The sequence below is a fragment of the Porites lutea genome, chromosome 3 (assembly GCF_958299795.1).
Source record: "Porites lutea chromosome 3, jaPorLute2.1, whole genome shotgun sequence".
Lineage (NCBI taxonomy): Eukaryota > Metazoa > Cnidaria > Anthozoa > Scleractinia > Poritidae > Porites > Porites lutea.
In genome coordinates, this window is record NC_133203.1 from 5,266,678 (window position 1) to 5,285,318 (window position 18,641).

An 18,641-nucleotide genomic window follows, 5' to 3' on the forward strand; every position below is an offset into this window, starting at 1 on the left:
AGTGACAACAGTGACAACCAAGATAACAGTGACAACAGTGACAACCAAGATAACAGTGACAACAGTGACAACTGTGACAATGGTGAAAACAGTTAAAACAGTGACAACAGTGACAACAGAGCCAACGGTGACAACAGTGACAACAGTGAGAATATCGACAACCGTAACAACAGTGACAATGGTGACAACAGTGACAACTGTGACAATGGTGAAAACAGTTAAAACAGTGACAACAGTGACAACAGAGCCACCGGTGACAACAGTGACAACAGTGAGAATATCGACTACAGTAACAACAGTGACAATGGTGACAACGGTAACAACGGTGACAAAAGTGACCAAAGCGACAAGGGTGACAACAGTGACAACGGTGAAAACAGTGACAACTGTCAGAATGGCGAGAATAAGGAAACTGGTGACAACCATGACAACAGTGACAACAGTAACAACAGTGACAACGGTGACAACAGTGACAAAGTTGACACCAGTGACAACATTGACAACGGTGAGTACGGTGACAACAGTAACAACACTGACAACTGTAACAACAGTGACAACCGTGACAGCAGTGACAACAGTGACAACTGTGACAACAGTAAAGACGTTCACAATGGTGACAACAATAACAACAGTGACAACAGTGACAATTGCGAAAATAGAGACAACAGAGACATTGGCACCAACAGCGCCAACACTGACGAACGTGAAAAAGGTGCCAACGGTGACAATGATGACAACAGTGACAACAGTGACAACGGTGACAACAGTGACAACCGTGACAAGAGTCACAACGGTGACATCAGTGACAAGGGTGACAACAGTGACAACAATGATAAGGGTGACATCAATGACAATGGTGACAATGGTGACAACAGTAACAACGATGACAATAGTGACAACACTGACCACAGTGACAGCAGTGACAAAAGTGACAACAGTGACAACCGTGACAACGGTGACAACAGTGACAACGGAGACAACGGAGACAACGGAGACAACTGAGACATCGGTAACAACTGCTAACACTCACAACCATGACAACAGTGACAATAGTGACAACAGCGAGAACAGTGACAACTGTGACAACAGTGACAACAGTGACAGCAGTGACAACTGTGACAACAGTGACAACAGTGACAATGGTGACAACGGTGACGGCGGTGACATCAGTGACAACAGTGACAACGGTGACAACAGTGACAACAGTGACAACGGTGACAACTGTGACATAGGTGACAACAGTGACAGCAATAATAACGGTGACAACGCTGACAACAGCTACAAGTGTGACAAAGGTGACAACAGTGACAACAGTGACAAAGGTGACAACGGTGACAACAGCGACAACACTGACAACACTGACAAAGGAGACAACGGAGACATCGGTAACAACAGTGCCAACACTGACAACCATGAAAACCGTGACAACAGTGACAACGGTGAAGAAAGTGACAACAGCGACAACAGTGACAACGGTGACAACAGTGAGACCGATGACAACAGTGACAATGGTGAAAACTGTAAACACAGTGACAACAGTGACAACAGTGACAGCAGTGACAATGGTGAGAACAGTGACAACAGTGACAACCAAGATAACAGTGACAACAGTGAAAACGGTCAAAATGGTGACAACAGTGACAACTGTGACAATGGTGAAAACAGTTAAAACAGTGACAACAGTGACAACAGAGCCAACGGTGACAACAGTGACAACAGTGAGAATATCGACAACCGTAACAACAGTGACAATGGTGACAACAGTGACAACTGTGACGATGGTGAAAACAGTTAAAACAGTGACAACAGTGACAACAGAGCCACCGGTGACAACAGTGACAACAGTGAGAATATCGACTACAGTAACAACAGTGACAATGGTGACAACGGTAACAACGGTGACAAAAGTGACCAAAGCGACAAGGGTGACAACAGTGACAACGGTGAAAACAGTGACAACTGTCAGAATGGCGAGAATAAGGAAACTGGTGACAACCATGACAACAGTGACAACAGTAACAACAGTGACAACGGTGACAACAGTGACAAAGTTGACACCAGTGACGACATTGACAAGGGTGACAACGGTAACAACAGTGACAACGGTGACAAGAGCGACAACAGTGACAACAGTGACAACGGTGACAATGCTGACAACGCTGACAATGGTGACAACAGTGACAACAGTGACACCAGTGAGAACAGTGACAACTGTGACAACAGTGACATTAGTGACAGCAGTAACAACGGTGACAACAGTGACAACGGTGACAACGGTGACAAAGGTGAAAACAGTGACAACAGTCTCAACAGTCACAACACTGACAACAGTGACAACTGCGACAACAGTGACAACGGGGACAAATGGAACAGCAAGGACAACGGTGATAAAGGTGACAACAGTGACAACAGTGACAACGGAGACAACGAAGACATCGGTAACAACAATGCCAACACTGACAACCGTGACTACAGGGATGACAATAGGACTACAAGGATGACAATAGTGACAACAGTGAGATTGGTGATAATGCTGACAACAGTTACAACCGTGACAACAGTGACAACCGTGACAACAGTGACAACTGTGGCAAAAGGGAAAACCGTGACAACAGTGACAATGGTGACAGCAGTGACAACGGTGACAACGGTAAAAACAGTGACAACAGTGAATACGGTGAAAGCGGTGACAACAGTGACAACGCTGACAACAGTGAAAACAGTTACAACTGTGAAAACTGTGACAACGATGAGCAGCAATGACAATGGTGACACTGGTGACAACAGTGACAAAAGTGACAACAGTGACAACAGTGACAACAGAGACAACAGTGACAATGGTGCCAATGGTGACAATGGTGACAACGGTGACAACCATAACAACAGTGAGAACCGTGACAATGATGACAACCGTGACAACAGTGACAATGGTGACAAAAGTGACAACGGTGACAACGGTGAAAACAGTGACAACGGTGAAAACGGTGAAACCGGTGACATTAGTGACAACGCTGACAACAGTGACAACGGTGACAACACTAACAGCAATGACAACGGTGACAACGGTGACAACAGTGACAATAGTGGCAACTGTGACAAAAGGGACAACCGTGACAACAGTGACAATGGTGACAATGGTGACAACGGTGACAACAGTGACAACAGTGACAAGAGTGACAAGAGTAACAACGGTGACAACTGTGACAATGATGACAACGGTGACAACAGTGACAACGCTGACAATGGTGATAACAGTGACAACGGTTACAACTGCGACAACAGTGACAACGGTGACCACAGTAACAGCAAGGACAACGGTGACAACGGTGACAACAGCAAAAACAGTGACAACAGTGACAACGGTTAGAACTGTGACAAAAGGGACAATAGTGACAACAGTGACAATGCTGACAATCAAGACAACGGTGACAACAGTGACAATGGTGACAGCAGTAACAACGGTGACGACGGTGACAACAGTGACAACAGTGACAACGATGAAAGCGGTGACAACAGTGACAACGGTTACAACTGCGACGACATTGACAATGGTGACCACAGTAACAGCAATGACAACGGCGACAACGGTGACAACAGTGACAACAGTGAAAACTGTAACAAAAGGGACAACCGTGACAACAGTGACAATGGTGACAACGGTGACATCAGTGACAACGTTGACAATGGTGAAAACGGTGACAACAGTGACAACCGTGACAACAGTGACAAAAGTGACAACGGTGACAAAGGTGAAAACAGTGACAACGGTGAAAACAGAGAATATGGAGACATCGCTAAGAACAGTGCCAACACTGACAACCGTGAAAACAGTGACAACGGTGACAACTGTGACAACAGTGACAACGGTGACAACAGTGACAGCAGTGACAACAGTGACAACACTGACAACAGTGACAATGGTGACAATGGTGACAACAGTTACAACAGCCACAAAAGTGATAACAGTGACAACAGTGACAACGGAGACAACGTTGACAGCAGTGAGAACACTGAGAACAGTAACAACAGTGACAATGGTGACAACAGTAACACCAGTGACAAGGGTGACAACAGAGAAAACGGTGAAAACAGTGACAACGGTGACAATGGTGATAATGGTGACAACGGTGACAACGGTTACAACAGTGACACCTGTAACAACAGTGACAAATGTGACAAAAGGGACAACCGTGACAACAGTGACAATAGTGACAGCAGTAACAACAGTGACAACGGTGACAACAGTGACAAAGGTGACAGCGATGAAAGCGGTGACAACAGTGACAACGCTGACAACAGTAAAAACGGTTACAACTGCGACAACGGTGACAATGGTGACAACAGTTACTACAGTGACAACGGTGCAACAGTGACAATGGTGACAACGGTGACAACAGTGAGAAAACTGACAACAGTAACAACACTGACAATGGTGACATTGGTGACAACAGTGACCAAAGTGACAAGGGTGACAACAGTGAAAATGGTGAAAAGAGTGAAAACTGTCAAAACGGCGACAATGATGAAGCCAGTGACAACCAAGACAAAAAAGACAAGAAAAACAAAAAAAAAGAAAAAGAAAAAAATAAAAATTGAAAAAATTAGATCGATCCTAGAATGCTGGAAATTTCGCAGACTTACATTATTAGGGAAAATAGCAGTTTTGAAGAGCCTGGTTGCATCTCAGTTAGTCTACATATTCTCACCTCTGCAAACTAACCATGAAGCTATTAAAGAAATCAACACAATTTTCTATAAGTTTCTATGGAATGATAAAGGAGACAAAATCAAACGAAAGATAATGATTAATGACTATTCCGAAGGAGGACTAAAAATGATCGACATTGCTTCTTTTAACAAATCTCTTAAAGCCACATGGATCCAGAAATATCTGGACCCTGAAAGTCGCAGTAAATGGAAGCGACTCTTTGATTCCGAACTTGAAAGAAATGGAGGCGAAGTGATACTAAAAGGAAATCTCAACAAAAAAGATGTTAACAACTTAAAAATATCAGACCCTTTTGTGAAAGAAATACTTGTAATTTGGTCAGAAGTTTTTTTCCGGGAAACGATAGTATCTGAAGAACATCTTTTGTCGTCACCTTTGTGGCAAAACTCTCTGATAAGAATTCAGAATAAGCCTGTTTTTTATAAAGACTGGCTTGCCAAGGGTATTACGCAAGTTAAACATTTAATGGATGAATCCTCCAATTTCTTTTCCCTTGCTGCTTTTCAGATTAAATATAACTTGCAAGTTCGACCTCTAACCTTCTTTGGATTAATCTCAGCAGTCAACCGTCTACGGAGACAAAACACCAAAACCCAATCTAAGTATGAAAATCGCTTTTCAAAATTTCTTATGAGTCAAAAGCCATCTAAATTTATCTACCAAGAAATTGTGTCAAAAAACTGTGAAAGACCAATTTCATGTCAAGAAAAGTGGCGCAAAGACATCAATCTTAACCCAAAGGAAATTATTAATTGGAAAGTCGCTTATCAAACATCCTTTCAATGCACAAAGAGCAGTAAACTTATCACTTTCAACTTCAAATTGTTACATCGCCGGTTACCAACTAACGGTTTCTTAAAAAAAGTTGGACTTAGAGAGGATGATAAGTGTTCTTTTTGTAATAAGGAAACGGAAAACTTGATACACTTATTTTGGAGATGCGAAAAAACAAAAAATTTTTGGGATAGTCTTTTTAAGTGGATGCAGTCTTGCCAACTTTCTTTAAGTGAACATAATTACTTACACATAAATACGGCTTTGGGTCTGAGGCCAGATAGATCTAAACACAAACTCCAAATCAATTTTTGTTGCTTACTTGCCAAGCACCATATCTGGCTTTGTCGCTCAAAAGAACACCCCCCCAATTTAAACAACTTTTTACATTATTTGAAACACATTTATCAAATAGAAAACAATGCCTCCACTGTCAAAAATAAATGGGAACCCTTGTTGCCTTATATAAGCCTTTTGACCTGAGTCTCCAAAACCTAATTAAATATAAATATCTTCTCTACATCTCTTTTTTGTTTTGTTTCGACTGTGCCCTTGTACTCAAGGAAAAAAAAGGAAACGAAAAAGTAGGGAGAGAAAAAAGAAAAAAGGACCAGATGTATCAACTTCGCTATTTGCTTTTAGCCTGCTGCTCTCCTCTCAATTGATGTTTTTTGTTGTTGTTGTTGTTGTTTTTGTTTTGTAGTTTTTCTTTCTTTTGTCACTTTTAACTTGTATTTAATTTGTTGTTTGTTAAAATAAAAAAATTAAAAAAATAAAAAATAAAAAAAAAGACAAAAAAGACAATAGTGACAAAAGTCACAACAGTGACAACGGTGACAACAGTGACAAGGTTGACACCAATGACAACATTGACAACAGTGACAACGATGACAATAGTGACAACGGTGACAACAGTGAAAACAGTAACAACACTGACAACTGTAACAACAGTGACAACCATGACAGCAGTGACAACAGTGACAACTGTGACAACAGTAAAAACGTTGACAATGGTGACAACAATGACAACAGTGACAACAGTGACAACTGCGAAAATAGAGACAACAAAGACATTGCTACCAACAGCGCCAACACTGACGACCGTGACAACAGTGACAATGGTGAGAATGGTGACCACGGTGACAACAGTGACAACAGTGAAAACAGTGACAACGGTGACAATGGTGAAAACAGTGACAACATTGACAACGGTGACAACGGTGACAACAGTGAAAACCGTGACAACACAGACAACTGTGACAACTGTGACAACGGTGACAATGGTGACAACAGTGACATCGGTGACAATTGTGACAACAGTGAGAATGGTGACAACCGTGACAACGGTGACAACTGTGACAACCGTGACAACGGTGACAACTGTGACAACAGTGACATTGGTGACAACAGTGACAACGGTGACAACAGTGACAACAGTAATAACGGTGACAAGAGTGACAACAGTGAAAACGGTGACATTGATGACAATAGTGACAACAGTGACAACAGTGACAACGGAGACAACGAACACATTGGTAACAACAGTTCCAACAGTGACAACCGTGACAAGAGTGAGAAGGGTGACAACACTGACAACAGTGACATTGGTGACAACAGTGACAACGGTGACAAAAGTGAAAACAGTGACAAGGTGACAGGTCTGAAAACAGTTAAAACAGTGACAACGGTGACAATGATGAAACCCGTGACAACCATGACAAAAGTGACAAGAGTGAAAACAGTGACAACGGTGACAACAGTGACAAGGTAAACACCAATGACAAAATTCACAATGGTGACAATAGTGACAATGGTGACAAGGGTGACAGCGGTGACAACGGTAAAAACAGTGACACCAATGACAACAGTAACAAAGTGACAACTGTGACAACAATGACAACGGTGACAACAGTGACAGCAATGAGAACACTGACAACGATGACAACAGTGACAACGGTGACAACTGTGACAAAAGGGACTACCATGACAACAACACAATTGTGACAATGGTGACAACAGTGACAACAGTGACAACGGTGAGAATGGTGACAACAATGACAACGGTGACAACGGTGACAAGAGTGACAACCGTGACAACAGTGACAACGGTCACAACTGTGACAATGGTGACAACGGTGACAACAGTGAGAACGGTGACAATGGTGACAACAGTGACAAAGGTGACAATGGTCACAATTGTGACAACAGTGACAACCATGACAACAGTGACAAAGGTGACAACTGTGTCAACAGTGACATTGGTGACAACAGTGATAACGGTGACAACAGTGACAACAGTGACAACAGTGACAATGGTAACAATGGTTAAAAAAGTGACAACGGTGACAACAGTGAAAACAGTGACAATTGTGACAACAGTGACAACTGTGACAACAGTGAAAACGGTGACAAAAGTGACAGCAGTGACAACGGTAACAGAGGAGACAACGGTGATAACAGTGACAAAAGTGACAAGGGTGACAACAGTGAAAACGGTGAAAAAAGTGACAACTGTCACAACGGCGACAATTATGAAACGGGTGACAACCATGACAAAAGTGACAACAGTGACAACAGTGATAACGATGACAACAGTGCCAAGGTTAACACCAATGACAACATTGACAGGAGTGACAACAGTGACAATGGTAAGAATGATGACAATGGTGACAACGGTGAAAATGGTGACAACAGTGAACACAGTGACAACAGTGAGAACAGTGACAACTGTGACAACAGTTACAGCAATGACAACGGTGACAACAGTGAAAGCGGTGAGAACAGTGACAATGGTGCGAACAGTGACAACAGTGACAACGGCGACAGCAGTGACAGCGGTGACAACAGTAACAACAGTGACATTAATGACAACAGAGACAACAGTGACAAGAGTGACAACAATGACAACAGTGACAATGGTGACAACAGTGACAGCAATGACAACAGTGACAACGGTGACAACAGTGACAACAGCGACGACAGTGACAACAGTGACAAGGGTGACAACGATGACAACAGTAACAACGGTGACAACGGCGACAACGATGACAGTGGTGACAACTGTGACAACACTGACAACTGCTACAACACTCACATCGGTGACAAGAGTGACAACGTTGACACAAGTGACAACAGTAAGACCGGTGACAACCGTGACAATGGTGACAACAGTGACAACGGTGGCAAAAGTGACAACCATGACAACAATGATAAGGGTGACATTAATGACAACAGTGACAACGGTGAAAACAGTGAAGACGGTGAAACCGTTGACAAGGGTGACATAAGTGACAAGGGCGAAAACTGTGACCACGGTGAAACCACTGACAACAGTAACAACGGTGACAACGGTGACAACAGTGACAAAGGTGACAACGGTGCCAAGAGTGACAAGAGTAACAAGAGCGACAACCATGACCAAGGTGACAACACTGACAACAGTGCGAACGGTAAAAACGGTGACAACAGTGACAACAGTAATAACGGTGACAAAGGTGACAACTGTGAAAACGGTGACAAGGGTGACAACTGTGACAACGGTGACAATGGTGACAACAGTGACAACAGTGACAACAGTGACAATGGTGACAACAGTGACAACAGTGACAAAAGTGACAACAGTGACAATAGTGACAACAGTGACAACAGTGACAACAGTGCCAACAGTGACAACGGTGACAACAGTGACAAGGTTGACACCAACGACAACAGTGACAACGGTGACAACGGTGACAACAGTCACAACAGTCACAACAGAGACAACGGTGAAAACGATGTTAACGGTGACAACACTGAGAACAGTGACAACGGTGACAACACTGACAACGTGACAAGGACAAACCTTAGATTTCTGTTTAAGGAAATTGTCTGTCTTTTAAAGGTGTTCATTAAGAGAAAGGTTTCTGTCATACGGCATATTTCTTCATCCCTTACTTCATTATAGCATTCCCAACTGCATCATACTGGCAATTTTGCAAATATGGTCAAGTATTTGGTGTTTTTCTCACCTTGCTATCTGATGTCCTTTTCACTGCATGAAGTCTACAATGAGCAAACAAAGGATCAGCAACATCGTGCAACGAAAGTCAACCACAGAACATTGTCAGGTTAACATCACCAAAGTTAATGTAGAGGGTTGCATTGCTGTTTCTCAGTGTTGCAACATACCTCATCACATTCTTCTGGAACCTCTGACAGAAGTCCATACATCTGAGCAGTAAATATAAAGCGATAATGAATTTTCATAACAAAAAATGACAAGAATAGTTGAGTTTGATGTTTGGCCACGTGCTTAAGATGGTGAAAAATATGTGACAAAATCAGGGCTCAAAAAAACTTGTATTGTAGCTTGTCCTTTGGGTAGGCAGCTCTCTCATTTTGCTTTCTCAGGACCCCTTCTTGCTGGTCTTAGACAGAGCAATTTTCGTATGACAACGAACGGAAATAGAGCAATTTGATTGGTTTGTTGAACGAATACAAACGCGTGTGGCTTTAGGTTGGCTAAGCCAACGCTCAGCTAAAAAAACTTCATGCCCAAAGAACTCTCTAGAAATCAATAGAAAATTCGCTTTGATGTCATACTACAACACGATTGGCCAATCAAACAATGCCTTCTCCATATTAGGTTGACAACACTAATAACGGTGACATCAGCGACAAAAATGACAACAGTGACAAGGTTGAAACCAATGACAAAATTCACAATGGTAAAATAGTGACAAAGGTGACAAGGGTGACAGCGGTGACAATGGTCACAACAGTGACAACAATGACAACAGTGACAAAAGTGACAACTGTGACAAAAGTGACAACGGTGACAACAGTGACAGCAATGACAACAGTGACAACGATGACAAAAATGACAACGGTGACAACTGTGACAAAAGGGACTACCATGACAACAGTGACAATTGTGACAACAGTGACAACAGTGACAACGGTGACAATGGTGACAACAGTGACAACGGTGACAAGAGTGACAACCGTGACAACAGTCACAACAGTGACAACTGTGACAATGGTAACAATGGTGACAACAGTGACAATGGCGACAACAGTGATAACGGCGACAACAGTGACAACAGTGACAAGGGTAACACTGCTGACAACGGTGACAACAGTGACAACGATGAAAAGAGCGAAAACGTTGACACCAGAGAAAACAGTAAGAGGGATGACAACCGTGACAACGGTGACAACAGTGACAAGGGTGACAAAGTGACAACAGTGACAACAGTGACAACTATAATAAGGGTGACATCAATGACAATGGTGACAAAGGTGACAACAATGACGACGGTGAAACCGCTCCCAACGGTGACAACGGTGACAAAGGTGACAACAGTAACAACGGTGACAACAGTGACAACGGTGACAACAGTGACAACGGTGACAACAGTGACAGCAGTGACAACAGTGACAACGGAGACATCGGTAACAACTCCTAACACTGACAACCATGACAACAGTGACAATGGTGACAACAGCGAGAACAGTGACAACTGTGACAACAGTGACAACAGTGACAGCAGTGACAACGGAGACAACAGTGAAAACAGTGACAATGGTGACAACGGTGATAGCGGTGACATCAGTGACAACAGTGACAACACTGACAACTGTGATAACAGTGACAACAGTGACAACGGTGACAACTGTGACAAAGGTGACAACAGTGACAGCAATGATAACGGTGACAACGCTGACAACAGTGACAATGGTGACAAAGGTGACAACAGTGACAACAGTGACAAAGGTGACAACGGTGACAACAGCGACAACACTGACAACACTGACAAAGGAGACAACGGAGACATCGGTAACAACAGTGCCAACACTGACAACCATGACAACCGTGAAAACAGTGACATTGGTGACAACAGTGACGACAGTGAAAATAGTGACAACAGCGACAAAAGTGACAACGGTGACAACAGTGAGACCGATGACAACAGTGACAATGGTGAAAACTGTTAAAACAGTGACAACAGTGACAGCAGAGACAATGGTGACAACAGTGACAACAGTGACAACAGTGACAACCAAGATAACAGTGACAACAGTGAAAACGGTGACAATGGTGACAACAGTGACAACAGTGACAACAGAACCAACGGTGACAACAGTGACAACAGTGAGAACATCGACAACAGTAACAACAGTGACAATGGTGACAACGGTGACAAAAGTGACCAAGGCGACAAGGGTGAGAACAGTGACAACGGTGAAAACAATGACAACTGTCACAATGGCGAGAATTAGGAAACCGGTGACAACCATGACAACAGTGACAACAGTGACAACAGTGACAACAGTAACAACAGTGACAACGGTGACAACAGTGACAAAGTTGAGACCAATGACGACATTGACAAGGGTGGCAACGGTAACAACACTGACAACGGTGACAACAGTGACAACGGTGACAATGCTGACGACGGTGACAATGGTGAAAACAGTGACAACAGTGACACCAGTGAGAACAGTGAGAACAGTGACAACTGTGACTACAATGACAACAGTGAAAGCAGTGACAACGGTGACAACAGTGACAACGGTGACAACGGTGACAACGGTGACAGAGGTGAAAACAGTCACAACAGTCACAACAGTCACAACGCTGACAACTGCGACAACAGTGACAACGGGGACAACTGTGACAACGGTGACAACGGTGACAACGGTGACAACAGTGACAACAGTGACAACGGTGACAATGGTGACAACGGTGACAACGGTAACAACAGTAACAACAGTGAAAACAGTGACAACAGTGACAACGGTGACCACTGTGACAACAATGACATTGGTGACAACAATGACAACGGTGACAACAGTGACAACAGTGACAACGGTAACAATGGTGAAAACAGTGACAACGGTGACAACACTGACAACAGTGTCAAGGTGACAAGTGTGACAACAGTGATAACAGTGACAACGCTGACATCGCTGACAAGGTTGACAATGGTGACAATGGTTACAACACTGACAAAAGTGAAAAGGGTGACAACAGTGAAAACGGTGAAAACAGTGACAACTGTCACGACGGCGACAATGATGAAGCCGGTGACAACCATGACAAAAGTGACAACAGTGACAACAGTGACAACGGTGACAACAGTGACAACGGTGACAACAGTGACAACTGTGACAAAAGGGACAACCGTGACAACAGTGACAATAGTGACAGCAGTAACAACAGTGACAACGGTGACAACAGTGACAACGTTGACAACAGTAAAAACGGTTACAACTCCTTCAACAGGGACAACGATGACCACAGTAATAGCAATGACAACGGTGACAACGGTGACAACAGTGACAACAGTGACAACGGTGACAACTGTCACAAAAGGGACAACCGTGACAACAGTGACAATGGTGAGAATGGTGACAACGGTGACAACAGTGACAACGGTAACAACGGTGAAAATGGTGACAACAGTGAAAACCGTGACAACAGTGACAACAGTGACAACAGTGACAATGGTGACAAAGGTGAAAACAGTGACAACAGTGACAACAATGACAACAGGGGTGAAGAGAGACAACAGTGACAATGGTGGCAATGGTGACAATGGTGACAACAGTGACAACCGTGACAACAGTGACAACCAGGACAACAGTGACAACTGTGGGAAAACGGACAACCGTGACAACAGTGACAATGGTGACAGAAGTGACAACGGTGACAACGGTGAAAACAGTGAGAACGGTGAAGACGGTGAAACCGGTGACAACAGTGACAAGGTTGAAACCAATGACAAAATTCACAATGGTAACAATAGTGACAAAGGTGACAAGGGTGACAGCGGTGACAACAGTCACAACAGTGACAACAATGACAACAGTGACAAAAATGACAACTGTGACAAAAGTGACAACGGTGACAACAGTGACAGCAATGACAACAGTGACAACGATGACAAAAGTGACAACGGTGACAACTGTGACAAAAGGGACTACCATGACAACAGTGACAATTGTGACAACAGTGACAACAGTGACAACGGTGACAATGGTGACAACAGTGACAACCGTGACAACAGTGACAACCAGGACAACAGTGACAACTGTGGGAAAACGGACAACCGTGACAACAGTGACAATGGTGACAGAAGTGACAACGGTGACAACGGTGAAAACAGTGAGAACGGTGAAGACGGTGAAACCGGTGACAACAGTGACAAGGTTGAAACCAATGACAAAATTCACAATGGTAACAATAGTGACAAAAGTGACAAGGGTGACAGCGGTGACAACAGTCACAACAGTGACAACAATGACAACAGTGACAAAAATGACAACTGTGACAAAAGTGACAACGGTGACAACAGTGACAGCAATGACAACAGTGACAACGATGACAAAAGTGACAACGGTGACAACTGTGACAAAAGGGACTACCATGACAACAGTGACAATTGTGACAACAGTGACAACGGTGACAACTGTGACAATGGTAACAATGGTTACAACAGTGACAATGGCGACAACGGTGACAACGGCGACAACAGTGACAACAGTGACAAGGGTAACACTGCTGACAACGGTGACAACGATGACAAGAGGGAAAACGTTGACACCAGAGAAAACAGTAAGAGGGATGACAACCGTGACAACGGTGACAACAGTGACAAGGGTGACAAAGTGACAACAGTGACAACAGTGACAACAATAATAAGGGTGACACCAATGACAATGGTGACAACGGTGACAACAATGACGACGGTGAAACCGCTCCCAACGGTGACAACGGTAACAAAGGTGACAACAGTAACAACGGTGACAACAGTGACAACGATGAGAAAAGTGACAACGGTGACAACTGTGACAAAGGGGACTACCATGACAACAGTGACAATTGTGACAACAGTGACAACAGTGACAACGGTGACAATGGTGACAACAGTGACAACGGTGCCAAGAGTGACAACCGTGACAACAGTAACAACGGTGACAACTGTGACAATGGTAACAATGGTTACAACAGTGACAATGGCGACAACGATGACAACGGCGACAACAGTGACAACAGTGACAAGGGTAACACTGCTGACAACGGTGACAACGGTGACAACGATGACAAGAGCGAAAACGTTGACACCAGAGAAAACAGTAAGAGGGATGACAACCGTGACAACGGTGACAACAGTGACAAGGGTGACAAAGAGACAACAGTGACAACAGTGACAACAATAATAAGGGTGACATCAATGACAATGGTGACAACGGTGACAACAATGACGACGGTGAAACCGCTCCCAACGGTGACAACGGTGACAAAGGTGACAATAGTAACAACAGTGACAACAGTGACAACGGTGACAACAGTGACAGCAGTGACAACAGTGGCAACGGAGACATCGGTAACAACTGCTAACACTTACAACCATGACAACAGTGACAATGGTGACAACAGCGAGAAAAGTGACAACTGTGACAACAGTGACAACAGTGACAGCAGTGACAACGGTGACAACAGTGAAAACAGTGACAATGGTGACAACGGTGACAGCGGTGACATCAGTGATAACAGTGACAACACTGACAACTGTGATAACAGTGACAACAGTGACAACGGTGACAACTGTGACAAAGGTGACAACAGTGACAGCAATGATAACGGTGACAACGCTGACAACAGTGACAATGGTGACAAAGGTGACAACAGTGACAACAGTGACAAAGGTGACAACGGTGACAACAGCGACAACACTGACAACACTGACAAAGGAGACAACGGAGACATCGGTAACAACTGTGCCAACACTGACAACCATGACAACCGTGAAAACAGTGACAATGGTGACAACAGTGACGACAGTGAAAATAGTGACAACAGCGACAACAGTGACAACGGTGACAACAGTGAGACCGATGACAACAGTGACAATGGTGAAAACTGTTAAAACAGTGACAACAGTGACAACAGTGACAGCAGTGACAACAGTGACAACAGTGACAACAGTGACAACAGTGACAACCAAGATAACAGTGACAACAGTGAAAACGGTGACAATGGTGACAACAGTGACAACACTGACAACAGAGCCAACGGTGACATTAGTGACAACAGTAAGAACATCGACAACAGTAACAACAGTGACAATGGTGACAACGGTGACAAAAGTGACCAAGGCGACAAGGGTGAGAACAGTGACAACGGTGAAAACAATGACAACTGTCACAATGGCGAGAATTAGGAAACCGGTGACAACCATGACAACAGTGACAACAGTGACAACAGTAACAACAGTGACAACGGTGACAACAGTGACAACGTTGACACCAATGACGACATTGACAAGGGTGACAACGGTAACAACAGTGACAACAGTGACAACAGTGACACCAGTGAGAACAGTGAGAACAGTGACAACTGTGACTACAGTGACAACAGTGAAAGCAGTGACAACGGTGACAACAGTGACAACGGTGACAACGGTGACAACGGTGACAGAGGTGAAAACAGTGACAACAGTCACAACAGTCACAACGCTGACAACTGCGACAACAGTGACAACGGGGACAAATGGAACCGCAATGACAACGGTGACAACGGTGACAACAGTGACAACAGTGACAACGGAGACAACGAAGACATCGGTAAAAACAATGCCAACACTGACAACCGTGACTACAGGGATGACAATAGAACTACAAGGATGACAATAGTGACAACAGTGAGATTGGTGATAATGGTGACAACAGTTACAACAGTGACAACAGTGACGACCGTCACAACAGTGACAACTGTGGGAAAAGGGACAACCGTGACAACAGTGACAATGGTGACAGCAGTGACAACGGTGACAATGGTAAGAAACAGTGACAACAGTGACAACGGTGAAAGCAGTGACAACAGTGACAACGCTGACAACAGTGACAACAGTTACAACTGCGAAAACAGTGACAACGGTGACCACTAATGACAACGGTGACACTGGTGACAACAGTGACAACATTGACAACAATGACAACAGTGACAACAGAGACAACAGTGACAATGGTGGCAATGGTGACAACGGTGACAACGGTGACAACCGTCCTAACAGTGACAACCGTGACAATGGTGACAACAGTGACAATGGTGAAAACGGTGAAACCGGTGACAACTGTGACAACGCTAACAACGGTGACAACGGATACAACTACGACAACAGTGACAACGGTGACCAGACTAAAAGCAATGACAACGGTGACAACAGTGACAACAGTGACAACGGTGGCAACTGTGACAAAAGGGACAACCGTGACAACAGTGACAATGGTGACAATGGTGACAACAGTGACAACGGTGACAATGGTTATAACAGTGACAACGGTTACAACTGCGACAACAGTGACAACGGTGACCACAGTAACACCAAGGAGAACGGTGACAATGGTGACAACAGTAAAAACAGTGACAACAGTGACAACGGTTAGAACTGTGACAAAAAGGACAACGGTGACAACAGTGACAATGCTGACAATTTTGACAACAGTGACAACAGTGACAACAGTGACAACAGTGGCAACGGTAACAACAGTGACAACGGTGACAACAGTGACAATGGTGACAACAGTGACAACTGTGACAACGGTGACAACAGTGACAAGGTTGACACCAATGACAAAATTCACAACAGTGACAACAGTGACAACGGTGACAACGGTGACAACAGTTACAACATTGACAATGGAGACAACGGAGACATAGGTAACAAAAGTGCCAAAACTGACAACTGTGACAATGGTGACAACTGTGACAACAGTGACAACAATGACAGCAGTGACAGCAGTGACAATGGTGAAAACAGTGACAACGGTGACAATGGTGACAACAGTTACTACAGTGACAACAGTGGAAACAGTGACAACGGTGACAACGGTGACAACAGTGAGAAAACTGACAACAGTAACAACAGTGACAATGGTGACATTGCTGACAACAGTGACCAAAGTGACAAGGGTGACAACAGTGAAAATGGTGAAAAGAGTGAAAACTGTCACAACGGCGACAATGATGAAGCCGGTGACAACAAAAAAGACAATAGTGACAAAGGTCACAACAGTGACAACGGTGACAACAGTGACAAGGTTGACACCAATGACAACATTGACAACGGTGACAACGGTGACAACAGTGACAACAGTCACAACAGTAACAACACTGACAACTGTAACAACAGTGACAACCGTGACAGCAGTGACAACAGTGACAACTGTGACAACAGTAAAGACGTTCACAATGGTGACAACAATGACAACACTGACAACAGTGACAATTGCGAAAATAGAGACAACAGAGACATTGGTACCAACAGCGCCAACACTGACGACCGTGAAAACAGTGCCAACGGTGACAATGGTGACAACAGTGACAACAGTGACAACGGTGACAACAGTGACAACCGTGACAAGAGTCACAACGGTGACAACAGTGACAAGGGTGACAACAGTGACAACAATGATAAGGGTGACATCAATGACAATGGTGACAATGGTGACAACAGTAACAATGATGACAATAGTGACAACACTGACCACAGTGACAGCAGTGACAAAAGTGACAACAGTGACAACGGTGACAACGGTGACAACAGTGACTACGGAGACAACGGAGACAACGGAGACATCGGTAACAACTGCTAACACTCACAACCATGACAAAAGTGACAATGGTGACAACAGCGAGAACAGTGACAACTGTGACAACAGTGTCAACAGTGACAGCAGTGACAACTGTGACAACAGTGACAACAGTGACAGCAGTGACAACGGTGACAACAGTGACAACAGTGACAATGGTGACAACGGTGACTGCGGTGACATCAGTGACAACAGTGACAACGGTGACAACACTGACAACAGTGACAACGGTGACAACTGTGACATAGGTGACAACAGTGACAGCAATAATAACGGTGACAACGCTGACAACACCTACAAGTGTGACAAAGGTGACAACAGTGACAACAGTGACAAAGGTGACAACGGTGACAACAGCGACAACACTGACAACACTGACAAAGGAGACAACGGAGACATCGGTAACAACAGTGCCAACACTGACAACCATGAAAACCGTGACAACAGTGACAACGGTGAAAAAAGTGACAACAGCGACAACAGTGACAACGGTGACAAC